This window comes from Trachinotus anak, unplaced genomic scaffold (assembly GCF_046630095.1).
Source record: "Trachinotus anak isolate AG129_WGS33_773 ecotype Australia unplaced genomic scaffold, CSIRO_AGI_Tana_v1 ptg000011l, whole genome shotgun sequence".
Classification (NCBI taxonomy): domain Eukaryota; kingdom Metazoa; phylum Chordata; class Actinopteri; order Carangiformes; family Carangidae; genus Trachinotus; species Trachinotus anak.
Genome location: NW_027273862.1, coordinates 7,171,990 through 7,199,441, shown reverse-complemented (window position 1 = coordinate 7,199,441; position 27,452 = coordinate 7,171,990). Strand labels below are relative to the sequence as shown.

Genomic DNA, 27,452 nt, shown 5'->3' with positions numbered 1-27,452 from the left:
AAAAACTAGGGATGTGAAGTCTACGGACCTCCATCAGAATATTACATATATAGAATATGATATTTTTAGAGACTCACCTGTAATTATTTTATTCCAAATTTTCAATTGATAATTACTTAAACCTTCTTACCATCCCTTTAAGACTGCTCTGCCTCTAATTTTATTTTGCAAAGAGTTCTCCACCAACCTCCTTGGCAGACACCCAAACATCATTTGAAGTGCATATCTGGTTCAAACTTTTAATGATTTACTTAAATTGTCAAGAAAAAGTGGTGGGAAAGTTTTGAGATATGCCAGCCAACTGGTGAGTCCCCAGCCCCCAGCCCTATACACACAGAGACACACATACACAACTCTACAAAATGACTCCTTACACTTTAAGAGTAGAAGTAACAAACTCATAATTTGAGCATTTTTCTGCTAACTTCCCTTCAGGACTGAAATGGCCATAAAAACTGTAACAAATCGTCCTCATGCTCCTGCTCTTAGTTTAATGTATTGTAATAATGTCAGCCAAGGACTTAATTAATTACATGTTGGCATTTATTTTTTTCATGGCAATAATTTCGTCAAGTCATCTCTTTTCTTTGTTTTTTGAATGGAATTTCTGTAATTTCTTTACTCTGTCCAAGTGAAGCCCAATTTCCTGCCTGTAGGTCTGTGTGCATCCCCCTGTTCCCTCTGATCCATTACCCACAGGCCATTAGGACCCGCTCAGAGTTTAGGTCTGTTTTTATTGAATGCTCTTTTACGCCTCTGTGTTTGAAGTGAGCGTCGCTTGGCTGTCATTTCCTGCTCTGAGCACTTGCCGGTCACGACGTGTGTAATTAAGCACTGTGCTGAGCGTCCCATAGAGTGGCCGGCCACACTACTGATGTTTAATACCCACAACCAGACACAACGCCTCATTGACAGTGCTGCGGTTCACTGCTTGTACAATTACCCTGCAGGTTATACTTCACATCACCTTCACAGGTACAAAGTCCATCTGCCTACTTGTCTTCATGTCAACCTTGCCTCAGTTTATTTATCAAAGCCAGCTGCAGTAGCACATCTGACCACAGAGGACCAGTTGACTCTGTTGCATTAACAATTGTGGCAAAAAGAGCTGAAAAGTTCAGTATTCTAATTATATTTTGTCCAAGTGTTTTCGTGTGTTTATGTATCTATGGATGTGTGTGCATTTTATAGGTGTTGAAGGTTAAAGCGTTAAGGCAGCTCAGATCCCAAGCAGCACTGATGTATCAGATGTTCTTGCCCCCCTGCACTACCTTCTCTATTTCACAACAGGGAGGATGTTCATATGCAGAACACAGTTAATATCAAGTGCAATCATTACACAATCTGCCCTATTACAAAAGAAAAAGTAAAAAAAAACTGAAAATAAAACGTGCCTCTGTAATCTGTCTCTTCCTTTCTCTGGCTGTGATTAACGAAAGACTAGATGGCCTCTCTGGCACATTAATTTCATAGCTCTATGAATTTACTGCCGAGGCCTCAGGCTGAAAGAAACTTTTCAAACAAAGGTCAAAGAAAAGGACTTAAGTAGGTCTGGGTTGTGTGTCACAGTTGGAAATAAGGCCCTGGGATTTTTAGTATTTTATTGGCCCGTTGTGGGGCTGATAATGTGCATTGTGGGAGTATATTCTACTGAAGAAGAGGTTAAAGACTATGAGAGAAGTTAAAGGGCCTTTGCCTTCATGTAAAGAGCTTTAATGGTACAGCAAATTATTCCAACAATATTACATTCACACAAGGGACATACTACATCATCAAAATAATGAAGTAATGAGAGAGCATTGGAGCATGTTGTACTGGGAAGAGTTGGTTGTGTCATAAATGGCCCATAAATGTATTAAGTGTATGTATTTGCTTTTTGTTGCACACAAAAACCAAAAACCTATAAACTCACACCCACCCACATTCATGCAAACAAGGCCATAGTGTTTCATAGATTTAACAGTGTATTGTTTATGTGTCAGCCAGAAGCCAGTGTGTGTAACTGTTTCTGTCATGGCTGACAATTTGATAGTTTTCACACTTTGGTTTGCCAAGGCTTCCCATTTTTCTCCACTCCCCATTTCCGCACTAAAGCCAACTGAGGTTTACAAATATTGAGCCTTAATCCTTGGGCCTCAGACAGCAGGGCCTGCTGTGTGGTGCTCAACAAATGACTGAGTGTTCATGAGCGAAATTAGTTCAGGGAGGCCTCTGTTTCCTCTCTATATTGATATAGGGGCAAATAAAAAACTGTGTAAACGTGGAGCCCCAGTTTGTGAGTACCTCAGTGAGTTGAAATAAAGCTAAAGGCCCACTGGACTTTTAGAATAAGTGTTAAAATTATTTTATAACATCCAATTTTGGTTGAGTTGATGCCATTTTTCAATCCCTGGGCTGAGTAGGAAAATATGTGTAAGAAATCTGACAGAGAAAAACTCTCCCCTCACTTTCAAACTACCAGTGATCAATGTGCCCTTGAGTAAGACACACCCTTATTTGCCCTGTAGATTTGCTTTGATTATACTCACATTAATGTCTTGCCTTATTTTTGTGAACAATTATAAACAAAATAATCAGAGTTCACGTATCTTATAAATAATGACTTTTTCTTCTCTCTGTGACTCTCAGTGTTTCTTCTCCTCTAATAGATTATAAAGTGACACAAGATTGGGTTATGAATTACAGATTAAATAAAACAATGACTCAGATTCTTTTATGCTGTAAAATAGTAAGTTACTGAGTCCAAAAGGAGTTTATTACTAGCACAAATGGTAGCTAGTTTTCTTTGGGTCATATATTTTTTGACTTGTGCAAGTGTACATTATGTGCATCAAAGTAGCTGATAGATGCTTCCTAGATATGACCTTTCACCTTAACTGATAGGAGCATGTTGGGTATATCTGGAAAAAAAAACCAAATGCATCTTTATTTTTTGACAAATGTGTTTTTATAAAATTTATAGCTATCATAAACTTTCACAGCAGTCATGTCCAGGTTTCTCATAATGTGGACTCCTTTGGAAACCTAGATGCATGTTTCCTAAAATGACCCCTGAAGAGCACATGATGAGAGCTGAATAGTGCCTCAGGAAAACTGGAATGTTTAGGTTTCTAAAAGTTGGTGCCTGTTTCCCTCTCTGCCGTCTGGCATTTCATTGTAAGTGCAGGACGCCAGTGACTGACACTGACTTAATGAAATATTGTGATATATGCTCAGCACAAGCACACAGTCACACACTCACACACACACATACAGACACTAAAATACTTTATTTTAATTCAATAACAGAACATAATCTACTCATTTAAAATTTAACTGTTTCAAGAGTATTTACCACATAGCTGCACGGATACACACAATCTGTTTATACACACTACCACCTTGCATAGGACTTCAACGGATGTTTCAGAGTTACCCAGTTCCTCTCTTGCACTCCCCCATGTGAAACCATCTGTGGACTTTTTTTTTTTTTTTTGTTATTTGTTATTTGTTTGATTCAGCCATGGGATTCACAGCAAGGTTGCACACTGGGGGAGTTATGATGTTTTCAGTCTCCTGATACTGTATGTACTGAACAATGTGTGCTGCAAAAATAAATATTAATCTATGCGCAGACTTTGTTCCCAGCCAGGCACTCTGGGTGTATGTGTATGTGCGTTCTGGTGCACAGTGTGTTTCTGTTTCTGGATCAGGCCCAGCTTCAGCCCCATTATCTCTCTGTGTCTTTGTATGTGCTGATTTATTTCAGCAGTGCTCTTTTGGCCAAGCGCTGGGTGCCTCCTCTTTGTCAGCTCCTGTGTGAATGCAGAAGCCTTTGACCACCTTTGACAGTGTGAATATTTTAGCTCCTTTTAATATGCAGCCTGAACTTTTATGTAAAGATGAGGAGTGGAGGGGAGAGAGGGGTGTGGGGTGGGGGGTTGATGGGAGGGAAGAGAGGGGAGGGTTTTGGGATAAGGGGGTAAGGGTTGTTGTGAGTAAATGTTCCATGAATTTGACATTGGTGTTATTAAACACCAGAGCGACAATAAAGTAATTCTTAAAAATGTGTTTTTTAATCCAAACTGTGACTTAACTACATGCAGACTGAAATACAGAATGAATATAAACACCTTCTGTTTATCCTTTCACTCTGGATTACTGCATCACCAATGCTTCGCGTTACATTTGACAGTCTTGCCTCCAGATTTGACAGAATTCACAATAAGGCAGATCTTTCTTCCTTTCATGTGTTTCTTTTTTTTTTCTCGGTATTTGTAATGAATTCCTCCACTGGTACACACAGACCTGTTGACTGTACATTCTCTTCTCTGGCCACAATAACACAGAGAGCTACAGAGCTTCCCAGCACTAGCAGGTGTTCTGGGTACCCTGGTGACTTTTAATCCCAAATGGCCAGGATGTTAATTTTGAAGTGTCCCATCATTGAATTTTCACAAATACATAATTGCAGTTGCCTCAAAACTAACTATCTGTCTGCCTTAGGATGAAGACGAAAGGAGATAGAGGTTGCAGAACTTACATACACTACCATAGGCTAAAGTATTTTTTTGAAATATTAAATAAAGCTTCGCTGTATTTTTCTCTGTTAAACCTAATTTTTGTCAGTGTTTGTTTTGGTTTTCATAGATTGGAATTAAGACTTTAGGCATCATGATGAATTCAGGGAGTTTTTCTGGTTCAAATCCTGTGTATTTACTCAGCCTGCATGATATTGGAAATCATTTCCCAGAATTGTATATTTGCCTGTTCTCATGCACATTAGTCAAATAAAAAAATCCTGATGGTGTTTTTTTTAGAGCTTTGACCTCACAAATACACATACATTTTGTCTCTTTGTAAGGAATCAAAGTTCAGTAATTGGGTCTTTGATTTCTAGGTAGCAGCGGTTGGAGTGCTGGTCCAAACGGTCGCTGAGCAGTGGTTTGGGGCCAACAGCAGCACTCATCTCCTCAGTTATTATTCTGACAGTGTTTGCTCAGCCTTGCTGACATATGTTTCACCATTTGAGATGGTTCTGTTTTAATCTGCCGGACACTTTAAGATGTGGACACAGTTACTGGTTGGATTTATTAATCCAGCTGGTGTTTTTTGATGAGAGTCCCCCACCCACCCACCTACCCTCACCCTCACCCCCACCCCCAACCCCCTCCTCTCTCATTGTCTTCTTCTCTCCTTCCCTTCCCCTGCCCTGCTCTTCTGTCCATAACTTTGACTTTAATATCAAACCTGTTTGCCTCTTGGTGGCAGCTCTTAGCCATAAGGGCGGGCAGTGGAAATCAAATCCATCTCCCAATTATTATTTACACAGGTGTCCTGCCCATGTAGGTGTCTGACTGATGTCATTCATTACAAACAGGACAACGATCAGCCGATTTCACATTTTTGAGTTTCAACAAATGTGTCCATTTGGTACAAGCACTTTGCCCCAGTTATCTCAGTGAGTATGTAAACATGAGCTGATGTGGCTGTTTTTGTCACTTATCGGTCTGTCTGTCCACAACAGGCAAACAATAACACAGACAGATACAGTGCAGATTATAGAGAGACAGACAGAAGACCTCTCCAGCCAGACAAGATGAACATGGGAGGGAGCAAGTAGCAGATTTCTATGAGAAACAGAGGGGGGAGCGGCTGTGTCATGGCAGGGGTAGGCCAATGGAGCGGAGAGGCCCTCATGCCCCCGCTGATCACAACAGGGGATTAATTATGTCAGCATAATAAGTACAAATGGTGATCTGAACGTGGAATTAGCCCCCTGAGCAGAGGCTGCTGCAGTGCGCAATGGAGAGGAAGAGTGGGTGGTAATGGAGGGGGGGATTGTCCCAATTTGTCCCAGTCTGTCTGTCTGAGCAGGCACAGGGGTGGAACCTCGGGTGGGGTAGATTGTTGTCTGTCAGGTTGGCAGGCTGACTGGCTGGCAGTCAAGCCGGCTGAAATGACTGCCTGGGTTGGTGGTGGGGTGGCCTGGTCTGTTATTTCTGTTATGATTTGCATGGATGTCAGTCTCAGTGGCAGCAGGACAAGACTCTAGCTTAGCTGGAGGCACTCTGCTGTTCAAAGCCCCATTCATTTCCCAACATCCTCCATCTCAGCCTGTGTCCAGTTCAAAGTCTGGGCCTAAAATTTGAGCCCTGTGTGCTTCAGTTATCATAATAACTGCTAAAAGTCACCATGTACTATGAATTTACATTTCTCAACAGTATTCAGTTGAGTAAACAACACTGCAGTTCTGTCCTGTCTTGTTGTAGGTAAAGAGTCCAAGCTTTGGTTGTAGTCCTGTTTCAGATCCAGGTCATGCTGCCCCAGGACTCAACCCAGAGGCAACATGACCAACAGCATACAGTGTTCATCCTCAGCCTCCCTGTTGTAATAGCTGTTGTCCCTGCTGGCTCTTTGCCTTCAGCACTTCCCTTGACCGAACTCCCTGTCAATGCCACACATTCTCCGCACAAAAATGCAAACAAGCCATGGAGTCATGCATGCTGGGCTAGAATGGAAAACATAAGGGGAATACAACAGAGGATAGTCAGATGTATTATTGTTTTAGAATGATGCTGGGTGACAGTTAAACAGAAGTTGTATATATAATTGCAAGTGTGAAGGTTTGTTTGTATTTATAATATTCAGCAGATTTTATCTGTTTGACTGAAAAAAAAAAAAAGAAATTCCCCCCCTAGAACATTATTTGACTGTATGATGCAAATTCTTGTAGGAGCAGTAATACAGCATTTCTATATTGCATATTCATATATTCATAATAACTGTACAACAACCAGGGCTGGGTTGAAAAAATAGATTCTCCTATTCAAATCAGTCTTTATTTGAATAATCAGATATCAAATCATAAAATCCCAAGATCAATCTTTGGGGTCCATTTGTAATGTAAGCATTAATATTTTTAGTATTTCTCCAGGTTAGAGGTACAATTTACAGCATTCGTTCTCTGAGAATTGATATACAAGCAAAATAGTTATTGTAACTGAAATATCTTGAGCTGAATCAATATTGAATCAAATTGAATTAAATCAAATCAAATCAAATCAGGAATCACATCAAATTGGGACCTTGTGAATCCGAATTGAATCAGTTAGGGAAATCAGTGGCAATACCCAGCCCCAACAATGACCCCAGAAAAAAAAGAAAAAAACAAGCATACTATAGCAAGGCCACTATAACCATACACACAAAAAAGCCTAAGCTTTTCATTGAATTAAACTCAGATTTTGATAGTATTTGTAGTTGGCAGCAGTAGCGATTCAATGTATTTACATTCAGTAATTACCTTTCAATATAATATTTTTCATTTTTAATGTCAAGGTGCACCCGCACTGGATTCAGATTTCCTTACAAGGGATCCACAGCAATCAATGCAGCATGGAGTTTAGCCTTACTGAGTCTGACTTTATGTCACTGACATCAACCTCCCTGTTTACTGTTTGCTCCCTTTACACTGTATCACAGCTGGATTAAGTTAATGCTCATGTAGACAGAACATTTCCTACTACTGCTGCTTCACATTAAAAGCGTTCAACTGGCAACACACAAGATAGTTTTTACTATGAAGCAGTCAGTGGAAACGCAGTGTATTTGTCACAGACATTAGCACTGCTGAATAGGACATGGTCATTTTCTGCACTTTTCATCACTACATCAGTTTTAAATATTGCCGAAATGTAACAAGAATGAGCAGCAACAGTGGCCTTCAGACAGCAAGTCATTATTGACTGACTTTGTCATTAAAGTCATGTGAGTGTGTTTTCCTGCACTGTAAACAGATACACCAGTTGTTCTTGTGCTGCACTTCTGACAAAGTAGCAGCTCAAGGAGTGTTTGCTGTATTATTAAACAGCTGCTACAGGTGTCACCGAATCAGCCTGGACTGAAATCTTAAGAGTTACGTCTTAAATGAAATTTCCTCTGCTGATTAAACCGTTGAGAATCTGAATTCTCTCCTTTGATCTGAAAAGCCACAATCAACAACACGTAAAGAAAATGGGCATCTCAGGAAACATTTTAAAACATTCAAAGTATGGAGTATGTCACAATTTTTTATGCTTTAGTTTTTATTAAAATTTTTAATGACAGAATTTTCTAAATTCTATTTAGTGACCATGCACTTATTTCCTCTAGTTTTTGGCCGACAGAGAAAAAAATCAACAAAATGAATAAGGAATGTTCTTTCATCACCACTGCAAATTGATGTGGGCCTCACTTCCTAGACACACATGAGCAGTGGCTGTGTTTACAGGAGAAGTGGACCCCAGAGCCAATTTGCTTTGAGTAAGTCTATGAAGCTTATAGTGGCTGGGCCGAGATAATGATTCCTCCTTTGTGGCAGCGAGGCAGCTGATGGGGGAGGTCATATGCAGACTCAGGCCCCATAAATCCCTGCTCTATGATGAGCACTCTGCGTATGACTTATGGAGCACAGAGGCGGCCAGTTAAGACAGCCACTCGTAAACATGTGGCATGGCCGCCCTGATGGCACTGTCAATTTTCATATTTCATCAGTTATTGGGGCAGGAGCGCTGAGTTATATCTCTGGCTGACTCTCGTTAAGGAGGGCTCTTTAGCTGCTCCTGTTGGCTTGTACTTCTGACGAGCAAGAGAGAGGGGCAGCAGGGAAATGAATTCATCGGATTATTTTTCAATTGTAAAGTAGGACTTCATGAAATTTATTTAGACAGTAAATAAGCATTTTGATTATTTAAATACTGAAATGTCAATGTCTGTCTGACATGCTTCAATAAGGAACTTGAATTACATCTTTCCAAATACCAGCACAGTGTCATATGAGTTCGTCTTCTTTACTTCTATTTCATACTCTAATCCCAGTGTGAATACAACTGCACTGCTCTAGAGTGTTTTCCAGAATAACACATAGATATAGTTGTGTATTTTCTATCTTAATCTTTTGATAAGCAGCAACACTAGATCTCTGATCATGTTTTGACAAAAGAGCAGGAGCTGTAGCTGACGGGCATGTTTACTGAAGATACTGAAATATGTACAAACACACATAATATTAATGTTGTGTAAACAATTAAGCATTGTGTTTCTGTGTACAAACAGGCTTTTTGCGGCAAAAAGGTTCAGATTCATTCAGATTTCACCAAACCAGAAAATTCAGAGCAGCTAACCAGTGGGTGAAAAAAACTGAAGTGAGAAAAAGATACACTGGAAAGAAATAAAGTGCTGCTTCTTTCCAGCAAATTAAATTTTCCACCATCACTAGTCATCCCAATGTGTGTGTGTGTGTGTGTGTGTGTGTGTGTGTGTGTGTGTGTCTGTGCGTTAAATTTAGGTGCGTTAATTGCGTTGCATTTGCACCACTTATGATGACTACTTAAGGCTTTATTTAATGTGTAGTTAATGACATGTTCCATAGTTGGATTCAACTGAATTTTCCTGATTTGAGTACATTGTTATGTGCTACATATACTTTAATGTTGTTAGTTCCACTATTGACAATTAAATCAGATTACATTTAATTTCACAGGCTGACATTTTTGTTTACATGTGCCTGTAGCCTAGACATTCAAAATTATTTAGTTCTTATTTTTTATGTCATTGAGACAAAGTGTGTGTGTGTGTGTGTGTGTGTGTGTGTGTGTGTGTGTGTGTGTGTGTGTGTGTGTACACAAAGTGTTAACCACTCAGTGTATATTTCTGAGCCTTGGAGAAGAGCCACTACTTGATCACAAACACATCTGCAAACTGAACTAAGCAAAGCTCACTGTTTAACACACCTTCACATTGCATTCAGACATCAGGGGAGTAACACTCTCCAAAAACTGAACTGTATTCATAAGTTTTGAGTCAGCTGGCATTGTTCTTTATGCTTTTGCCGATGTGCTTATTCCAGCAACAACACATGCATGAAGAACCATAGCATGAACCAAAGCATGAAGAACCATACATACTCCAAAATGGATATCAGCAGACATCCATGCAGTTCTGTTTATGCTACAGGTGTCCGCATGCACTGACATGGTCACATGTTTTTAGTTTGGAATTAATGTTCTTATTCATGTCTCGATAAATCATTTGGTATATAAAATATAATTGAATTGTGAAATTTCACATGTCTGAGATGACATCTTCAGACAGTCCAGGTATTCAATTTGCTACCACATAAAGCACAACTGCAGCGAGAAACTAGAGATAGACAATATTTTGCATTTTTGTTAAAAATGATTTACCAATTAACAAACAGTTCAGGAATGTAAACCAGACATGTTCAAGACCCAAACCTGCTTCTCTAATTCCTGCACCCCAGCTGCATTTGTCAGAGTTTAAAAAAAAAAAAAAAACTTTATTTGCACCACAACACACTTTATTTTACCTCAAATGTAGCGCTTCATTTTGAAACAAAAGTTCCACATCAATATTAGTTGAGTGTGCTGCTAAATACCCCTGTCTGGCTAGCCATGAATGATGATGCACTCTGACTCACCCCCTTCCCCCCAGGTGAGTAAGGCTTCATGTCACTTACTGGAACACACTCTCCAAAAACACAATGGAGGCCTCTCACAAACACACACATATACCCATTTAAATCATACAGGCCCTCAGTAATGAGTCAAAGTGGTTTTCCTTTCTACATCCCTGTATCACCATCCCCTGAAACCAAAAATAACCTCCAGTGTGCTCTGGACCAGGTGCTCTTTAAACACAGTGAAAAGGATTGGAATAACACATGAACATTCATAGCTGAGGTTGTCATCGCCTTGATCAATGAGGAGGCTTTTGTATACACAGACATAAAAGATGATGTCACCTTTGCTACTATTCTGCCACACTGCAAAAAAAAAATCAGTCATTTAATCTTGATGGAAGAAAATTACTCAAACAATTGAAACCACATCCTCGCACCAGGGACTTTTTCCAGTTTCTTTAAAATGTTTAAACACATTGCATGAATCAATAGACAAACAAATGTTGTTGGATGTTTAAATCAGAGCATTGAATTGCACTCTCAAGTAGAGCACCATCTTTCCAATTGCCAAAAAGGTATTATTATATTATCTGTTCTAGTTTATTCCAAGTGAATCCTCTAATCCAAATTCATGTGTAATAGTGCTTCAGAGAATGTCTGTGTTACGTGGATACAGTTTCATAATGAGAATTAGATTCGTTTTTATGCAGGCTCACTGAGACAAAAGTAGGGTATCAAAATGCCTCTTGGCGATCCACTTACAAAGGCACACATTGTGCTTCTAAGAGAAGAACATACAGTAAGGCCATTTCCTCTTATTGACGCTCTTGGCAAGTCTAATATTTACAGAAATGTTATGGCTTGACAACCCTCAATTAAACTTGTCATAACAGAGCCCATCCAAAAGAGAGACAGGAAGGAGGGGATGCTAGGAATGATGTCAGCTTTGCGGCGAGGAGAGGGGGGCACGGAGGCATGTAAACAGCTGTTCTCGGGTTGTCTGTGGTTCAGTGGGATATCAAGCTTGCCATGTGTTTGTTGTGTTATCATAATCACAATGGGACTGGGTGCAGTAGGTACACAAGAAATTTGACCCAGTTAATTGGTACCTCTCAAATAAAAATACGATTACACATCATAGGTCTGACAAAATGAAACATGCCTGCACTTAAAACAAGAGACATACTCTCTGATTGTAGACTAAACAAACACGTTGCCCACTTGGGGTGTAGCAGCATTAGGAGTTTCATCTCCCAACTCTGTTCCATACTACACTAGGGCTGTCTGCTGTTTAATAAAGCAGCAAGGTCTACATGGTTGAAATAGACTTATTTGGTGCCACTACAGCCTCAAACTGCTACAAAAAGGCGTCTGAGTGATCGGATCCGAAACTCTATCTCTTATAAAATAGCATTTGTCTTCAACTATCAATCTGTCCATTTCACTGCTTTGAAGTTGATCCACTTTTGAAACAAAGCAGAGTTCACTGAAACAGAACGCGGGGGAGAGAGGCTAGAGAAAGAAATCTGTTTGTAATACATGTTTGAATTATTATGGGGATGTAAGTATGTAACCCTAGCCAAAGATGTGGAGTGCTTTTGGAATCTGTGTAAATGGATCTAGTCAGAGGTGAAGGGAAAACAAGTCTGACCCCGTGCACTGTGCACCGGGGAGGTCAGTCTGTCTGTTTGGTTTTCTGAGTCCGGACCATGTGCTGTATCTGAAAAAGGGGACGGCCTCTGCTGATGTTGTAAATTACAAGGCAGGCATGGTTGGAGGAGTCTGCCTGTGTGTGTGTGTGTGTGTGTGTGTGTCTGTGTGTGTCTGTGTTTACGCCTTAGTTTGTGCCTGCTTGTGTAAATGTGCCCGTGTGAGTATTTGGTGGTGTATCTGGAACCACGTTACCCACTGACTTCACCTTATCCCAGACTACTGGCTCACAGGAGCTACTCTGACCTCCATACTGTCCCCCCAGCCTCGGGCAAACAGAACAGAGTCCGACTCTTACGCCGTCTGATTCACAAATATGATTCAACATGGAGATGACGGGGCCCCTTAAATGCCATTTACCGGGCCCTGGCATGGTGATAATTGAAAATGTCAGTAAAAGTGCTTAGCAGAAATTCCTGCAGGATTATCGCCCCAGTAACATCGACAGACAGAGGGCTTGTCTCTGGAGAGCACAAAAGAACTTGTCTCCATATCATAAAACCTGCACTGTTCCCCTGCTTTTTTTAATGAAACTGCTGCTATGCCAATCCTGGGAGGGGAGTTAGAGTAACATCTTGTTTTTTTGGTGGGAGTTGGTGATGGTGTGTGTGTGTGTGTGCGTCTGTTGGAGGTGGGGGGGGGGGGGGGTTATAGCTGGGGCAGTTCCCCTCCCCTCTCTTTTTCGAAAGGCAGTGTTGTCGGTGCATCATATAAAAGAAGATATACAAGCAATTCACATGCAAATGTTGAGGGTGATTTAGAAAAGAGGGGGAGAAAGGGGAAATGTGCTATTGAAAGCCAGTGGAGGGATGGGGGAAGGTGGAGGGGGGTGAGGAGAGGGGATGGGGGGGTCGCATTAAGCGTTGGCGAGGGAGGTGTGAGGTGGCGGCGCTGTGAAACAGAGAGACATTTGTGTAATCTGGCTTTATGTATCACCACTTCTGAATAATAACATGAAAAAAGAGACTTACCTCATCTGCCTGGTGGAGCCAAGGCATAAATAAAAGGGCAGAACAATGGAATTACTATTACCCCAGCCTTTGCGCCGAAGCTACATCACCAGTATTCTTTGGAGCCACTGGCAAGAAGATTAATGTTTTGTTAAATATCAGTGTGGGAGCATGTGAAGAGGGGAGAGAGGAGGAGGAGGAGGAGGGGGGTTGCTTACTGGATCTTCTAAACTTAGTCAGCCCTGGCTCTCTTTGTAATTATGGTGTGTTGCTACGGATGTGTCCCACACTCTCCCTTCCTAAGTGTTGGGCGAGCGTTGTTATGGTATCAGATGCATGTATTTGTCGAGAGGATTATGGGTAATGTTCCGTGGCGTCTGATTGGACATGTGTAGCTTGCTGCACTCTGTTTTCATGATGCATTCCTTGGCTGGCAGCCCTCATGGCAAAATGTTCAGTGCTGCAGATCAAATTCACGGAGACTGGCTCTTCTGTCAGTGCGTTCTGTTGAGTCTTTTTGTTATTAGCCTCATGCTTTCAAATATTTTTGGAGTGATCCTGTTGTGGAAACTGATGAATGAGGGACCGTACTAAAATTACTGTATCTGGGGAGCAGGGATGAATTTTGTATTTCAGTTTTTCAAATTGCAAAACCATCCCCAAGATTATTATTTTATTTGAACCCCAAACTAAATCAGAAAAATACTGCAAAACCCTCCGTGTGACATTAATAACCCATTAATAACAAAAAAGGTAAAGTATTGAATAATTTCAAGCTAACCACATCTGTGTTAATGTAAGTGGAATTCATTTCTAAATTGATGCCAAACATAAGAAAAGGCTTAACTTGAAAAGGCCAACTCAATATGACACATCTGACTTTTATGTAATTTTTGATATGATGCATGAGAAAGTGAAAAATTAAAAAAAATCTCTGAAACAGAGACAGGGTTGTTGTTGCATATGTGCATCTTTATGGCACAATGTGCATACTAGGAGCACCATTTGGGATTCTTTTATACCTTTCTTTTTAAAATTAATACTGTAAGGGGAATGCTGAAATGTAAATTTGAGATGTTATCAAATGACAAGAGCTTTCTCTGCCCCCCCCCCCCAAAAAAAGTCAGCCTACCCTCCCCTCAGAAAACATATACAACCCCCCACCCCCACCCCCAACTTTTTTTAACCTCCAACCACACCCATATAATTGTGAGCAGTCCCTAAGTGCAGAGTATTGAAGGCTCAATATTATTTGACATCAAGATGCATTTGGACTCCATCTTTCTCCACCGACATTCTTATTCCTAATCCTTGTATGTATAAAATGAAGATATCACAGGCTGTTTTCCAGGAGCAGTGTGCTTCACAGTCACATCTATTCTCACATATGAAACTATCCAGTTCAACCACAGACCTCTACTGTTGACCACCGACTAGCACTACAGTGGTTTGGGGTTTGGTTTGGTTCCTTGTTCAATAGCACCTCAACACTGTTTGAACAGGCATGTTTCCAGACATTTGCACTCTTCTCTAACCTGTGGGCTTCTGAGGTCCCTCATGCATTAAATATCATAAGAACATGCCACAAAAACCAACAGTCAACAAGAGAGGCTGTGTACTTAACTAAAAGTCCTAGGTAGCGTTGACATATCCCAGCTATCATGCTCAGGTCTTTCTTAATCAGCATGTGGTCTTTAACACTGATATTTCTGTTTACTTGATTTGTTTTTTCCAACTAATTTGCCATAAGTATCAGCCACAAAACCCCTATTGTTATTCTGACGCAAATGTGAGTCACCTTTAGTCATGTAATGACTTTCTTCTCTTGTAAAGCGTAAACAATATACATGTTAAGCGCCCACACACACACAAACAAATGCACTCACACACACCAAAGTAACAGTTCTTCCCTTTCAGAGAAAGAGGCCTCTATAATTCCAATTTTAATGGGATTTGCATGTGTGTGCCTACATGTGTGTGTATGTGTGTGACCAGACCAGACATCCTACCCCTGTGTTAGAAACAGGACTAACGGGGGGTAGTGCACCCACAATATTACACACCCTCATAAATCTATGGCCCCTGTAGCATTTATGTCGGTGGCCTGTGATCTAGGGTGATAGGCATGTCCGGACACGACTACCCTCCCTCCTGTGCCTTGGCTCTTTTCTCTGTAGCGTGTATGAAAGAAACAAAAGGTCAGGGGTGAATCTGGTCGCATGACAACAGGCTGACAGGCTCAGTTGCTAAGGGGATAGGTGACAGGGTGGCACGGACAGGGGGTGACAAGGTGATGGCATGAGGTGACAGAAGAGTTACCAGGTGAGGACGGAGGTGAGTGACGGCATCTGACCGACTCACCCGCATCGTGCTTTCTCTTCTCTTCGTCTTTGTCTGTCTTTCTTACTGTCATCCTTTCTCTATCTGTCCACCTCTCATGTCTCAGTCTCACCAGCAATCACACTCTGTCACACCTTTGAACTCTTTCTCCCTGACTTTGACAGGAAAAGTGTGTGTGGGGGCTTTTTTGTTTGAGATAGAGTATATGTGTGAGTGTGTGTGCATGTGTGCATGAGCTTGTGTGCAAACATGGAAGTACTTGTGTACTTACATGTGTCATTTGCTCAGTCCTATGTATTTGTGGCTGCTTTTGCTCCAGTTAGACCTTTGTTGTTTGACTTTTTTTCCCTTCTCCTCGTACTCTTTTAGACTTCTTTGAGCTGTGTTCTATATCTGTGTGTATGTGTGTGTTTCACAGTGGTTAACATCCTTCCTGTTTGCTCTCTTAGCTCTGAGTCACAGCGGTGACGTGCTGAAACACCCGAGGGGGAGGCATACATACTCCTGTTGGCAGTTGAGGAGAACCAGGGGAGGAAATGAAAGGTACTCCCCTCATTTCATACACCAGCAACCTCACACACTGACTCAGCAACCAACCATGGCGAGTGTGTGTGTGTGTGTCCGTGTGTGTGCTAACAGCAAGCAAGTATTTACATGTGTACGTATGCACTGGTCTACATATTATACCTTCTAAGAATAACTTAGCATGGTTGCACAAATTGTTTGAGATCAGCGGTCATATTTGCACAGTCTGCAGTGGAGCAGTGTGTTCTCAGAGTATCAGGGAGACATTATTCAGCCGGGTACGGGAAAGCATTTGACCTGTCTGGTCCTTCACACACCCTACATCTTGTTCAGTGTGGCTCCTCCTTGCCAGGGAGGTGAGGGGAGACACAATAGCAGCACTCATTGACCGGGTTAATAAGTATTCTGTCTTGGTCCCAGTCAGATGCTCTTTACCTTCTAATACACTGTCTGTGTGTTTCAGTCTTCAAAGCGGCACAGTGACCTCATGTCTGCCTCACACAGCTTTTGTAAACTAATGAATGACAGGGGCCAGGGATTCTGCTGCCTGGTCGAAACAGGGCACAGCCGTGTGTGTGTGTGTGTCTGAGGGTGTGTGTCTGTCTGTGAATTTGCACATATATAACTTCTTCCCTCTCCAACACTCCCATCTCATCTACCTTGTTCTGCGTGTTTACAGAGAGGAGTTTGTGTGAGTGGTTAACTGGAGGACAACAGAACAGTCTGTGTGTGTGTGTGTGTGTGTGTGTGTGTGTGTAGAGCAGCTGGATAGGTATTTGTAAGTAATGTTTGTCACCTTTTTCTTTGGGTTACATGGGACATGCCACTCTACACTTTGTTTTAGATTGTTACAGGAACTGTTTTGACAAAAACAGAATTATGTAATGTGGGTAATGTCATCACCAATCAGCTTCTCTAAATGTATCAGTATGTAGGGATTAAAAAAAAAGACAGGATAAAGTATATAGACGTTGATTGAACTTATATGTTTGTGTATTTAAACATAATGAATAATTAGAAACAAGCTATAGCAAAATAATGTTCAAATGATACTAGATGATAAATTAATTATTCCAAATATAATCAGCTGACGTATTCCATGAACGCACATGATTAGTTTATATTTCCACGCTCTCTTGGCTTCCTCAGCCTTTGATCCGAGGAGGATCAAGCAGAATCAGATCTCGCCATGGATGAACTCATCATTATCCAGATGTTCACATCCCAGGTCTTTCCTTTCACCACTGCATTTATTTTGTACATGAACCTTGTTTCCCAAGGTTCTTAAGGTGCAGTTCAGTCCAGTTTGGGTGACTGGGTTAAATATATGCAACAGTAATCAGGCTTTTAAGCCAACTGAAAACACGTAAAACATTAAAATGGCATCATTATTGCCAAAATCTTACAATGTAATACTATAGTCCCAGGAAATGTCATCAGCTGCTCACAAAGGACCATTTATCATTATTTTTCATTAACCTTCAGTATATAAAGTATATTATAAATATAAAGTTTAATATAAAGACAATTTGAGCCACTGATGTGTCTTGTAGCTGATTCTAAAGAGCTTAATGTGTACCTACTGTATCTGCTGTCTTTATAGGTGCATCATGTGTTGCAGTCACTCAGAGATGAGTGTTTGAAGTGTGTCAGTCAGACTGGCCACAATTATGAGAATTAGTCCAACGTTGAACAATTTCCCTTTAAATCTAAAGTGGCATGAAAAACAGCTAGTAAACAACCACAAATGCTATGTTGAAACACTGTGTGAAAAGTTATGCAGCACTTGGTCCTTGTGCAAATCATTAGTTTTATCTTGAAAGATTTGATATTTGAAAGTCATGTCTCTATATCCTTTCCTGATATGTTTTTACAGACTTTTCAATCTTTTGCCTTCATGTTACAATACAATAGACTAAATAGTAGAAATTCTAATAAGGTTTTAAACTAGTTTTGAACCCAGGACACTTTATTCAGCTAAATCACTAGAATGGCCTAAGATGCTACTTTCCAGACTTACATCATCTGCTGAACCTCTACTATAACATCAACAAATATAATGAAAACCAAAGGAATAATAAAAATATCTGGTTGCTGACAGTAGCAATATAAAAAAGTTAGTTTATTCATTTTGCTGTGATTGAATTTGTCAAAGTGCATTATAGAGGCTTAGCAACTAGCCAGTCACTTTTCCATTATGTTAGAGTGGTTGTGTTGTGGTGGACATGATGTAGTGTGGTTCAGAAAATGCAGATTGATATTTTGACAGATGAGTAAACTGAAGTAAAAGTTTTCCACATATTCACGTTCACAACATTTGTGCTTGACAAATCATGGAAACCCTAAATTTCAGAGTTGTGCATGTGTTTGCTTTGGTATCACTACCTACTGTAGTCCCTGCTGTTATTGCCTGCAGCGACTTTTATCCTGACTGGTGTTGAAAGGTGTTCCTTCAGGTCATTGCAATATCCGACCTGGCAACCATCAGGTGTCCTGGCTTGCCCAGCTGGTTTGCTCTCCTGAGCCAGAGGAGAGTACTAATGCATGAGGGACATAAGCCATCAGTGTCAAGGGAGGGGGGAGAGGAGTCGCTGCCATGTCCTGCTGCTACGTGTTGTTTGTTTACAGGAAGGTGCCACTTGCCTGTGTGTGTGTGTGTTTTGCTAAGGGCCATGAGTCTGGATGGAGAGATAGAGCTCCCTTCATTCCTAATGACTATTGAGTGTGTCTCACAAGATGACAGCCTGCTGAGAGCACCTGGCCAGCACTCTGCACAGCCCCACACTAGTAGGAAGCCAACAGTTTATGAATGTGCATGGATGTGCAGCTCTCCCTGAATAGCCATGAATCGAGAGGTCATGTGATCTGCTCTCTAATTGTCATATTTAAGTCTCCTCAAAAAGAAAGATGGAAAATTCCAAACCTTGGAGGTCATGCACTCAGGCCACCAGACCTTTTTGTTTATTCATGCAAGACTGAAAGAGGTAACGGTCTATGTTTATATAATTTTATAGCTTTTTATGTCAGGCACGAAGAAGAAAAACAACATTTGCCTGCAAGTTAGGCAGTGATTTATGTCATGTTTGGACTAGTATGAACAATCCATCTTTATACAGTGTCTTGATTTCCTTAAAAATATCACTATTATTCCTCTGTGTCTAAATCAGAAATTTTGTGTGTTGATTTAGCACATGGTAATATAATACAGCCCTTTAAGAACACAGTCTCTAATATATTTGTTTCAAATTTATGATGATAGCTGGAGGTGTACAGTAGCAACTATAAAGAAAGTCTTGAGCATGTAAAATGTCATTTGTTTTTAATTTCATATAGCACCCACCCCCCAGTGATGTTTGTTCCAGGCTTATTCTAGTAATCATACTTGTCAGAGCCCCTCCACACTGCCAAAGTATGGGTGAGACACCTCGCAATTACTTATCTGCATTTTGTTGAGACGTTTATAATTCCCACAACCTAATACAGGAGCATCGACTCAAATTACAGGCTTTGAGTTACACGGTGAGAACTTATTTATTGTGGCACCTTCTCTTTCTTTGCTGGTGTCAGTCGACTACAAAACCTAATTAGTGCTTTCAGCTCAACACCCATTAGCTGAAACCCGATCCCTGGCCTGCTGGAGAAAAATAATTATGACATTCCTCTTATAAATCATTGGTTATGTCCTGAGTCCCTTCAATGTAAATATGATTTCCCACTACAAATTGTCCGACCTGTTTTATGTTCTGCAACACATAATTAAAGCCGTGGTGTGTGAGAGGAAGTAATTTTGTTCAAAGGCTTTTGGCAACAGCGGTGCTATGTCTTTTCTGCTTGTTTAGAGAACAGCTACTGGCAAACCTGGACATGTGAGCTGTGTAATGGATTAGGAACAACAGCAGCAACATGTGTGAATAACCTGTATTTGTCAGTCAGCCAAGAGACATGGGAAATGAAATACATCATTGAGTGGCAGGGGTGATCTGCAGGTCATCAGGTACAGCGAGGGCCACTGGCAAACCACTTTCTGACTCGGAGAAAATGTGTCCACACATTAGGGGTGCCGGGGCCAAACAAGCCTGCTTTATTCTCCTGGGGAGCATGGCTCCAAACCACAAGTAGCCATGCGTGACCTAGTGAGCCCAGCATCACTGAATGAATATATAGAAGAAAAAACGTCCTGGGTTAAACTTACGTAAGGTTGAAATTCTATGACAGCCTACAGCTTTTTGTAAGTGAGGGATAAAGCCCAACAAGTTGTACCTTCTACTATTGTAATGGATAATGTGGGCGTTTGCTGTGGTGGAAACTTTGTACAAACTTAGAGAGTATTATACCACTAATATCTTGGCCATTTGCTTACCATATGTGATCAAAATAAAAATATAACCCCTTACTCATATAGCCAGTTTCATTTCGATTTTTGTTTTTCACATAAAATATAGTTCCTAGGTCTCAGTTCCTGACATTTGCGTTGCAAGGCAAAATATATACTTAATTTGTACTGCAAAAGTCCCTCGAATATAAAACACATGAAATAAAATTTGCATGTCTCTTAAAGAAAAGGTGGTGGCAGCTGTAACACAAATAACACCAGCCCTATGAGTTTCACAGTTGTTGTGTGTACCTACAGTTTAATACTGGCGTATTAGGGTTGGCACTTGAGAATACTTGGGTTTAACCCTGCTTATTGTTGTAGTGGATGGGCTAATCTCCTTCATACTTGTAATCCTCCTGAAGCAGGAACATTAACTTATAGTGTCCTGTTTATCTACGTCCTTCCAGGCAGGGAAAGGTTAGAGCGTTACCTTGCCTGTGTGTGCACACACTGTATATGTGTGTCTGTTGGAGGAAGCGACAGCCTGTACCAACGTCAGTCAGCCAAATACATGTCGGTCTGAGTGCCTTCCAGAGGTCATAGGGCAAATCTTGTGGTAATCTGCTAATCCAATTGGCCTGCCGTATTCACATGATCTGCCAGGCTGCTGGACAGCCATCTTCTGTTCAGACACACATACACACATATATGTGGGCAAACGCAGACACACACGCATGCACGCCTGCTGTCCGCAACCTTCTCTCGCGACAGTCTTTGACTCTATGACACCGGCCTGTTTGATTCCACTTAGGCTTGAAGCAGATTAGTGAAGGTGACTCCTCGGGGGGAATTCCACTGCATAATTGGCAGAATTTATAAACCAATTAAAAGCACATTCTAAAGAGCAGTATTCTGCAGCTATTATTAACTCCTTGTGATGGGATAAGCAGGGGCCCACTGATGCATGCGTGCACACTTCCTATTATACAAACAACTGTACAAGTGCGCCTGTGTGCTATTTGAAGTTAATATGATCCAAATCCAGTGGTCATCGACAGAAGAGTTCCTGTGTAGGCAAACTCTGACTGACCCTGTTTATGCTTCACAGTCATACATGTAGACAGAACCACAACATGTTCTCTGTCTGATAACCAGCGTGTTGGAACATGAAAGAAAGTTACCTGCTTTTTATATTTTCCCATGAAGACATAATCTGAATTAACCACATCATAGCGAGCAGGCTGCGCATTATGCATTTCAGACATGTACCTTCCCTAGGAAAACTTTGACATTACACTTAGCTGGACTTAATCATTATGGGAGTCTCTGTAATCCTTAGCCCACCCTGCCACCCTGTCTGTGCTAACTAACATGCCACATATGAAAGGAAAGTACTGACTACATGTGGTTCCCATGCAAACATAAGATAACAACCACATCATGGCTGGCAGGCAGCACTGTGAGCGTGTGTCGTGTTCTGCAGCTCCAAAGCTGTGGCTTAGGAAGGGACTGGATCCCATTTCCCAGGCTGACGCAGGACCTGAGGGCACAGTGTGGAAACTGAACTAATTGCAGGATATTGGTCCTCAGATGATTAGAGGAGGACATGGAATGCCTGGTCTGTGATGCAAGCAGACCAAGGTGAGACGGATGCATTTTTTTAATGTCTTCAGATAAGTCTGTATCCTACAGTGTAGGCCTGCGGCACTCAGACAAGGAGGAAAGGAGGAGCAGGCTTCCTTGGCTTCCTTTCTGTCCTTCAAGAACAGTTGTAACCGGTTGTGGTTGCTGAATTCTATTCATTGCACCACATTCCTAATAGTATAGTAATTTGACCATGTTAATATACAGCATTAAAACCATAATCATACACATGAAGATTTCCTTTAAAAAGAAAAAAGTTTTTTGGAGGGATCTTGATTGCACTCATGGATAAATAATGTATTCACTTTTTAAAACTGATAGCAATATCAGTATAGTTTTGTTTATTATTTACATAAACATGTTAAGAAATGTTTTGATAAGGATCCATTAAACATACTCAAGATGTGTAGTGAGCAGGAATTAGGTAAAAAATCATCAAAAATTTTGCCAGTTCTTAATATATCCTAATGTATCTATTAATCTATTAATCTATATATATATATATATATATATATATATATATATATATATATTGATCAGACTTTAGACAGGACATGAGGCTGAGATATTTTGACCACAACTGCATGAAGTTTGGTAGATAAAAGCTCCTCACTCATCTAAACCTCTTTGAGTTGCAGCAGTACCTGTTGTACCCGCTGGTCTGCCTGCTAAAGTTTGTCTGTCCCAAAATTGTCCAGGTGTGTCATGGCCACAGAGGAAAACCCTTTTTCTAATCTTTAGAACAGATTGTCCAAGAGGTAACCACAAAATACAGTATCCCAGAATATCATGTTAAAATAAAGCAAGTCCCCATAATAGAAGAATATAAGAATGCAAATAGTCAATTAAAGTCCTTCAATGGTCCCAAAACTAACAACTTCCAAGAGCTCAGTAGTGTAGTGTAGTCGACCCCAGGGTGAATATCTGAAAAGACATAAATTATAACAGCTGCACTGAAAAACATACCTGGACCAAAGTTACTGGAAATCCACTAATGTGATGAATTATTAAAATATGTGCTCCAAGGATGAGTTTGAGTTTGGCAAATGTATCTTTGTTTTGTATCTTGTTTCTTGTTCCCAAAAAGTCTTGCAAGATGTTGGGGCAATAATGTGAATAATGTGAAATATAGTGAATATTACAGGCTGAGGAACTTTCTTTTAATTTGTTAGGATGTGACTTATGCACGTGATGGTTTAACTTAACTATCAGGGGTCTCTAAAGGTTGCATGTTGTGGATAGTTTGTGTTCAGATGACACCTGTTCAATTAAGTCATAACTAAACAGTGCAACACCACATATACACTGAAGTCTGCATTCTGAAACAGAACAGCAGCAACTCTGACATGTAATTCAGTTAATAACACAGAAAACTGCAAATGTGCTAATCCTTGCCTTTTATTATAGTTGTCTCAAGCCACATGCAACAAGTGGTAGTTATTTGCCTTTTGTATGATACAGCTGGCCCAACTCTTCAGCTATGCTTCACTCAATTGTTTGTGTCCAGAAATGTTGGCCACACTGTGCAGGAGGCATTTTGGAACCAGTGAAGTGTTGCAGTCCCTCTGTGCGGACACCAACCCTTTGATTCTGTGTCTGCGTTTAGTAGCCCCCTTTGTTTGCAGTGTTTGTTTGATGTTACTTTAGCAGAAAGAGACAGACACCATTGAGTAGTGGGAGTGCTGTTCTGCTGCGTGCCATTCACGCCTGCTGTAGAGCGCACAGAGTCAAACACAACAAGGGTAGGCCATTGTTTACCAGTGGAACTAATCACCCTGATGGCACCTCCATAAATCCCCCTCCCTGTCGACAGTGATTGGAGTGTACCTATGTGTGACCATGGACAATACAAATGCGCCAAAGGCAAATAGAATGGGGGTGCACTGAGGCAATATTTAGCTTGGCCAGATGGCCGGTTGCATGGAGCAGGCTTCTTGGCCCTCCACATCTGCTCCTTGTGATGTGCCAGCAACTGGGAGAGTGTCTCAGCTTTACTTGTTAGGGCTTTCCTGTGCACCCAGGTTTGTCCCACTGCAGAATGATGCCTTCCCTCTTTCACCTGTCTGCTGGAGGATCCCTTCCCACACTCAAGCAGTCTCCTGTTTTTACTTCCACTGTGGCAGGCTTCAAGTATTCTAAGGGAGGCATTCGTGCAGGTCCCAGTCGAACGTCTTCTCTGATTTCTTTATTCTCTTGCCCTGGAAGATGATCGTATTCAGACTTACGGTGTGGTCCTGTTGCATCACCACTCCACACACAGAAGCTTGCTTTTGCAGCTGTTTAATATAAATTCTCTTCAAATATCTTTGTCCAGATGGTTTATTTTTACAAACAATACACAGGGCGGCATTCCTACTGAGCCCCCGCCTCCGCCCCTTTACTGTCTGTCTAACTAGGCAGCTTCACTTCAGAGTAGCAGAAAGACAGGCGCTATCATGTGGAGTATGCACAGATGGTCCAGTGACACTGCTGTCATACAAACAGGCTTCAATAAAAAAGATATATACACATATATCAGTATGGATACATAAGCCATTCTTTTTCAGGAGATATACACGTGGACCCTTCATACGTGAAGAGACAGATGTGCAGGGAGGCAAAGAAGAGAAAAAACTGCATGTATATGGATTTTGGATTCCATTGTGTTTATTTTAATAGGATACATACCCATTTGTCATAGATCACTAGGTCTCTAAATGACTTCCAGATGACAAACCAGTGTTGTGTTAATATCACAGATATTCAGTGGTTGGGTGTGTCTGCCCTCACTGCAGCCAGACACACCACATAAGAAAGTACTGTGATTTATACTATGCTAACTAACTACATGCCTTTTAGGCACCAGGATGTCACCTGTTGAACCTGCCGTCCAACAGCAAGACACTGAATCCACATCCAGAAGTTTCTGTGTAGTAATATAGCAAATGGAGCAAAATAGCAAAAACAAATCTAAATTCGGCATAAAAGTTTGTTTTTCTACATCTGAATTTTAGATTAAATATCTTTCAGCTGGATGGTTGAGCAAACAAAAAAACACTGCAGATGTTAGTTTTGGGCTCTTAGAACTTGGAAGGGAATTTTTTCACAATTTTCTGACATTGTATTACTTGATTACTGGATGATTAGTTGCAGCCACATTTCTATAAACAGTAACAGGTATTTGTTTGTAATAATAATAGACTATCAGAGTATTAAGCAGGGTTAGGCAGTGTTGGCTACAATAACTGAAAAAACAGTATACCATCACACATTTTTAATTTTATCAACTGAAAAATTCAAGTAATCCACCAATTCGATCTTTTAACAGTACAAATATTTATATGATTTGATGTAAGTGAAATGATCTCATTATTATATTATTATATTATCTTGCTTAAAGAATTATTATGAATTCCACTGTTGGAATAAATGGCTTGTTAGGGTGAGAGGTTTTTTTTTTTTTTTCCAGTGTAGGTTCTACCCCGACCCCCACCCTCACCTCTCCCCAGGCCTTACTGCCACATCCACTGCACATCCTCTACTCCCTTCCGGGCCCCAAGCTCTGGAGCTTTACAAAGGAGCCCTAACAAGAGAGAAGAAAGAGCCAGTGCCACTTGGACGGGATTACATCCTAGTAAGATTCTTCAGTCCTCTTGGCCAGCCGCCCCTTAACCCTCCCTTTCCCTGATTAGAAAGTGAGCAGGGAAAGGCTGGCTGGATATAGAAAAAGGGTCCAATGAAGTGTTGCACTGTTGTATGGAGTAGACTTGCAGAGAGTCATGTCAGTCTGGTCTCATCAGAAATCCTGCCATTGAAGTCACTGTAAAGAGCATGACTTGTTTTCTTAGTGCATGTGCAATGTTAAGCAGAATTAGATTTAAATAACCACTTCAATACCTTTTCTAGTCTTAAAACAACACATTTTTGTGTTTTTGACATCAAGGATCTCTGTTCAAGGGGATATCACATTACTGACTAAATACCAGTAATCCCTTTTAATAAACAAACCATAATGTCAAGTTTTTTAGTTCCCACTGGAGCGTGAACTCTAGCTTTAGTTCGTGCTCTGACAAGCCCAGAGTGAGGGGCAGCGGCACCACAGTTCTCATGTTTTACTGTTAGAATATCTGGATCTTTATTACCTGACTCCACCCTTCCTGTCCTCAGATTCCCTCTCATGCCCTCAGTCCTGATCAATCTCTCCTGCTTCCCTCACTGTCCACACTACGTGGTTGTCAACATTGAATCATTTAATACTGACACTTGAAGTTTGCTTCCAATTTATGCAAACCAGCCAGTATCTAAAATCATGTAAAAATCTTAACATTATATATATATAAATATATATATAATGTTATATATATATATATATATATATATATATATATATATATATATATATATATATGATTTGGGGGTTTTTTGTTTTGTTTTTTTTTTTGTTTGCAGTGTCTGATGTTTTTTGCAGTGTCTGTGATGTGCAACCACTGAGGTTGAGTGATGGCCTCGTTGCCCCCCCCCCCTTTTATGCCACCTGAGCCCCATGCCCCCTCCTTTGGTGGCGGAAGGGGTCAGGTGACAGGTGGACAAAAACCAGTGGCTTCAGAGTAAATGATGCATGCCCCAGGATCAGTAAATAAGAGGCAAGGTGCCATTAAAGAATGGCAGCCTGCATAGCTGCCATTCCTGCTGAGCTGGTGGTGATGTCGGGGGGTCGCCTGGCTGGGCCCACTGTGATGAGTGTAGTGTGTGTGTATCCAGCAGCACTGTACATTGCTGTGAAATGATCCACGTTATCTTTGTGTTTCAATACATATATGAATTGGTATGTGTGTGATATCTGTGCTGAGGTGGGGGATGGGGATAGGTTACTGATGTATGTTGTGACACATTCACCAAAAAAGCCCTGCACCTGAGATAAATGGAAATAGCTTTGAGGCTGATGCCTTAGACCAGATTATAGTTGTTTGTAGATGGCCGCAGTAATAGCCGTGATTCTTTTGTTGTGTTTCTTTTCTCACTTATCTTCAAGGGAGATGTCTGACATAGTCATTTTAGCTGTGAGGAAGGTTAAGTAATTCAACAAAATAAAACTGATGGGGTAACCACCGCATCCACCTTCGAGCTTTTGTCGCTGCCATTAGGATTCCGTTTTTATTTTTCCCTTCAGCCAGTGCAAGAGATGAGCTGTTGTTGTTTACGGGAAGGTAGTGTTGTTTAGAGAACCTGCATCAGAGCAGTTAACCTTAGAGCCGAAATAGGAAGAAGAGGAAGAACGGAGTGGGGAGGCGGAGGTGTTCTGGCTTCCCTCCGGAGATCCATCACTCATTGGAGCCAAGGAGGCAGCTGCTTGCTCGCCCAGCCAGGGCTCCCCTTAGCCAGGCCCCGCAGCACTTCTCTGCTCTCCTCTGGAGCTGGGCTGGGGACTGACGAAGCCTGGAACTCCTCCGTCTTGCACATCGCAGCCAGGACAGCAGCCGCCAAGCCAGCCAGCCAGCCAGCCAGCCAGGCAAGCCCCCTCCCCAGCCCCAGCTCTCAGCCAGGCCCC

General features: G+C 41.2%; 1 long non-coding RNA gene across 2 annotated transcripts in view; it reads left to right on the top strand.

Annotated features, from left to right (window-relative positions):
- LOC139627369 (uncharacterized) overlaps nucleotides 1–26,195 on the top strand; it is a 120,120-nt gene extending 93,925 nt beyond the window's left edge. Inside the window, exons 3-4 of one of the 2 annotated variants that reach the window (XR_011692561.1) lie at nucleotides 15,891–15,984; nucleotides 25,379–26,195. This is a non-coding gene — a long non-coding RNA (uncharacterized lncRNA). Of the gene's footprint in view, nucleotides 1–15,890; nucleotides 15,985–25,373 lie in introns of both variants that reach the window. The other variant, XR_011692560.1, reaches the window with a different exon arrangement.
- Nucleotides 26,196–27,452: the final 1,257 nt, after the last annotated feature.